We start from the raw sequence: 5000 nt of genomic DNA on the forward strand, positions 1-5000 counted from the left end.
CTAAAAACTCCTAAGAAAGGGGTGAGACCGCCCTAAAGGAATGAGGGACGCCCCCCATTCCGACAGCCTGGAGGGCTTTTTTAGGAGGGATCGTGCAGGGAGCCACCGAGCGTCGGCCCTTGCGGCTGTCGTTTAAATGTGCTCGCCTGTCCCCCTCCTCTTATTACCCGCCAGGCTGCCCCAACTGGATATTTGTCTCACCCCTACTGCCGCCACCCAAAGAGGACACGGAACTCTTGCCGCCACTAAAAACAAAGGGAAGCCAGGGAACGCCTAATATTGTCCAGAAACATATCGGTACCCGTATCTGAAAGATGTACCTCATCCCTGCGGAAGAGACCAGGGAATCAATCCTGATGGTGTCATGGGTGATAACCTTACCCCCTGCTGCTAACACTGCCTTACCTACATCCCTATTCAACTTTCTCTTCACCCTAAAACCAGCCTTACGAGAATTCATATGCCTCCAAACATTTCTGGAAATAATTTGCGACCACACAATTTAGACCCCAGGAAACTGGGTCGCCAACCACCTAATGTCCGCCATCATGATACTGGCCAAATCCCCCATGGGCATAGTCCCAACATAATTTCCCCCCAAGTGCAATACAATCACATGGGGGCACCCCCATCGCCTTCTGGCCTCGGCCACTTGGGTCGGCAAATCCGACCACATCCTTCCTTGCTTCCAAGCCATTGAATGCCCATCCTTCGTGATGGCAACCTCAGCTGCAAGCCTCCTGCACCAGCCGCTGCACGCAAGGCTGCCCAGTGGACATATGAATGCCCCACTATCCATACTCTTTTGCACAGCATCCCCTCTCCTGCAATAACCAAGAAATAAACAAACCTGGCTTCCCTGACCTAACAACAGCAAAACGAATAAGAGCTACCAGAGAAATGTCTAAATAACATCTTGCTTCAGTGGACGTATATATTTCTTAAATTTAGCTGAAGCTCATGACCCAAAACTTAATTTCTTTCTCAGAAGACCCAGCCAAGGCCGCGTCCAGAGCGGCACCTATCCTAAAGGAGTGTGGGGCCACTACAGAGGGATTCCAACCTAACTCAAAACCACTTTCTTCATGACTACCCGAAACTGAAACCCAGATAAAAAATGACCCATTTTTTGTGAACCAGGAACGCCCCCTCCACACCTGGCCTAATTTCCAAATACCCGCCTGCGCAACCTAACAGGGCAGATTGCTGGCTCCACCTGCGAAAGCAAATTGAGCCATCTACCCTTACCCGCCTGATCCGTCTTGGAACGTGCCACTAAAACTAAAATAGCTTCCTCTTCTATTCTCACATGATCCCTGAGCAGCGCTGGCCCTGTTGAAACCTTTGATGGAGCTACCAACCCACTAATGCGCAGCGCAGTGAAGTATGCTAGGGAGAATGCTGCTGCAAAGAGGACGACTTCGTACTCAGAGCTGCAAACTGTCGGGAGGACCTGTATCATGTTACTTAGCCGCTCCCTAGTGATCAGTTCCCTAGAATCCCTATTAACCCCTTTTAATCTATGCGCTCCCTTAATAGCAGCCCTTGCCAAGAATGATTTGGGTACGTCAGGGACTCCATACAATTTGGAGAAAAAGGAATGGCTGCCGCCCTGCTGCCTATGGCGCCCAGCGCCATGCCCTTCTCGTGCAAGCAGGCAACCCACTGCACAAAACTGTGTGTCCTGCATTCTCCAAGATAACCCCCGTCTGGGCAAAAATTCCTCCCGTTCGCCCCATTACCTGTGGTACTATTGCCAGGTCTTTGTTGCCAGCGACCCTTGCAGCAACCTTAACGCAGTTCCCCAGAACTCACCACCTGCCAGAGATAAGTGGGACAGACGTCACCCCGAACTACAGCAGCGGGCGCTACCTCCCTAAACCTATCCCATTGCCCCCTGGACAGAGCATCCGCGATGACATTGCGAGTTCTGGGTACATGCCTGGCCGTGAATGAAATGTTATGCCACAAACAGAGCAAGACTAATTGTCGCAATACGTTAACTACCGGGGGGGGGGGGGGTGAAGCAGACAGACTATTGATGTCGGGAACTACGCTCAAATTGTCACACCAAAATTTGACGGCCCGGTTCTGTAAGCGCCCGGACCATAAGTCTACAGCCACTGAAATGGGAAGAGCTCAAGCAATGTCAAGTTTTTTAACCACCCTGTGCCGCTCCATTCGGCCGGCCAGGTGGTTACACACCAGGATCCCTCAAAATAAGCCCCCCCAACCCATGACTCCCTGCGGCATCGGTGTACAAGTGCAGCTGCTGGCTGCTGACCGGTTGGGGCAACCAGATCCTTACGCCATTGAATTCCCGCAAGAACCAAAACCCGGACAGCTAAATCTTTCCGGATATCTAAAGAAATCCTCACCAGGGCCCTAGGCAGCCTAAGCCCCCTAGTCACGGCTTCCATCCTGCGGTTAGATATCCTACCCATCGGGATAACCCTGGACGCGAAGTTCAATAAGCCTAGCAACGACTGGAATTCCCTAAGTGTGGCTTTGCCAGCCTCCCTGATAGCCTGAATGGCTGCCAATGCAGAATCAACTTTCGCTCTTGGCAACCTGCATACCCCGTCCACGGTGTCAATTTCAATGCCTAAGAATACAAGGCGTGTGCACAGGCCCTCTGTCTTCTCGGCTGCGAGCGGGACGCCTAAACACGAGAACAAATGCTGCATGCTAGTGAGAAGCCTAGCGCAATCTCCTGATCCCGCCCTCCCTAAGAAAAGGAAATCCTCTAAATAATGTGCTACCTGCTCCAGCCCGGACTCGGGAACCACCGCCCAATGTAAAAATGAACTAAACCGTTCAAAGTATGCGCACGATATGGCGCAACCCATTGGCAAGCAGCTATCCACGTAATACCGATCCTGGAACTTGCATCCCATCAGGTAGAAGCTCTCAGGATGAATAGGGAGGAGTCGAGAGGCGGATTCTATGTCCACCTTCGCCATCTCTGCCCCTGAACCAAGCCCTTAAATGACCGCCAGGGCAGACTCGAAGAACTGATACAACACTGAAGTGTCACCTTCACCGAGAGGGTCATTCATTGACGCTCCCTCCTGGTGAGATAAATGCTGAATGAGCCTAAACTTCCCTGGCTCTTTCTTTGGTACTATACCAAGTGGGGAGATAACCAGGTTCTCTAAAGGGACACGCGAATAAGGCCCCGCCCTACGCCCCAAGCTAAGCTCTTTTGCCCATTTTTCTGCAATGGCTTGGGGCTGTTGAACAACAGATTAAAGATTACGGGCCACCGAAGAGGGAAAAAACGGAAAGCCTAACTGGGATGCGAAACCAATATGATAAACCTGATCTGAGGAAGCCTGCCGCAGGAGCCGACCTAAATGGAGCCCTCCTTCCGCCTGACTCATGACGCCTGGGGCAATCAGCCCCAGCATGGGGCCCACCGCAATATATGCAGATGTGCCGCAAAAGACATTGCGCAGCTTTGCCACACTGCTTTTCCTGAAACCGCCAACACTCTCTCCCTCCCCGCCGTCTGAATTGTCTATTTGACATGCTTGACATTGGGGGCCTTGCCGATGCAAGGACTGCACTGTCAGATAACTCTAAACCTGAGAACAAATCCATTTCCTTCATCCCCAAGGTAAGAATAGGATTCGACTCTAACCTGCACCTGAATTCGGCATCATATTGTCGCCAGGCTGTCCCCTTTCCTCTGGTGTGAATGTCATCTATGACTTCCATATATTTGAGGATATTGAGGTTATGCTGAGGATTAGCCTCCAAGTAACAGGAAGCCAACACGCGGAAGCAACGCATCCACTCCTCATAAGTCTCAGGCCACTTAACTTCTTTATCTCCTGACCCCTCTTCTACTCTTTCCTTCAGATCTTGAGCTAACCTAGAAAGCTCAAATATCTTGACTCTTTAATGCGCCTGGCTATCCGCGGTTTCAAATGGGAATGCAGCGAGTGCACGATGCAAGGATACGTATCTGATGTGCGCGCTACCAACAACTTGGAGGAGCGTGTTTGACCTCCTGACAAAGAATTATTGCCAGTCATTCCCTGAGATCCTGTTGACGCACCTAAAGCAACAGTTCCTACAGCGCTAGCTCCTTTCGCATCTGCTATCGTCCTAATGTATCTCAATAGCTTGCGCTGACCCTTATCTTTAAACCCTGAAGAACTGTCAGAATCCCCTGTGGAGTAACTCTCCTCCCCCCTCAAGTGTGGTGCAATTAGGGGCTCACCCGTTCCCGTTACCGCCTCAGCTCCAGAAGACGCAGGAACAGCTGCCAAAGGCGTAGGTCGAGGGATCTGTTCCGCCGCAGAAGTCACTGTAGCCAATGATGTCCCAGCCTGCATCTGCAGCGGCGCAGCAGGTTCAGTGGTAGATACTGCAGTATCCGATGACGCCATTGCGACCTGTAAAACAAGAGGGCAAGTGGGGGTATCACCGGAATCGACAAAGAGGCCCTTAGCACCCTGCCCCTGTGTCTGTAGTCCACCCACACCCTGTAAACTGCATGGCCCCCTAGCTAGCAGCCTCTTTTTAAGGCCAGATAGAATAATCATATATCCCCTTGAGCTTGTTATATTTTTTCCAGTGGGGGTTAATTCTCCTAAGTTATGTCCTCCTCTAACTGCCTCCCTTCCATTTCGTGCCTTTTTAACCCTTGATCCTTTTTAAGGACTCTTTCCCTTTCCTACCGCCACACTGCCCTTTCTTAAAAGCTGCCTCCTCACCAGGGCGGTCATTGCCAGCTCCGGATACCCCACTTACCTTAGTGGGTATCCGTGCAGACACTGGCCCCTTTTGCTCCTTGCCTCTGTGTCCCCTCCGGTCTCTGCGCACTTACTTGGGAAAAAACAAGATGGCGCCGAGACACGGAGGGCGCGTGACGTCACGGGGGGCGGAGTTAGTGACGTCACGCGCGCGAGGAGATGAAGTGGACGACCGCATGGCTCCTAAGCCATGCGGTATAGAAGGCCCCTGATCCGCCTCTCCTCTACTGACTACCC

The 5000-nt window shown here is 51.8% G+C and overlaps 1 long non-coding RNA gene across 1 annotated transcript in view; it reads left to right on the forward strand.

The window, feature by feature from the left end:
- The window catches only part of LOC128665887 (uncharacterized), a 20307-nt gene that overhangs the window by 2464 nt on the left and 12843 nt on the right, over window positions 1-5000 (forward strand). The window lies entirely within an intron of this gene.

Source organism: Bombina bombina, chromosome 7 (assembly GCF_027579735.1).
Source record: "Bombina bombina isolate aBomBom1 chromosome 7, aBomBom1.pri, whole genome shotgun sequence".
In the NCBI taxonomy this organism is placed as follows: domain Eukaryota; kingdom Metazoa; phylum Chordata; class Amphibia; order Anura; family Bombinatoridae; genus Bombina; species Bombina bombina.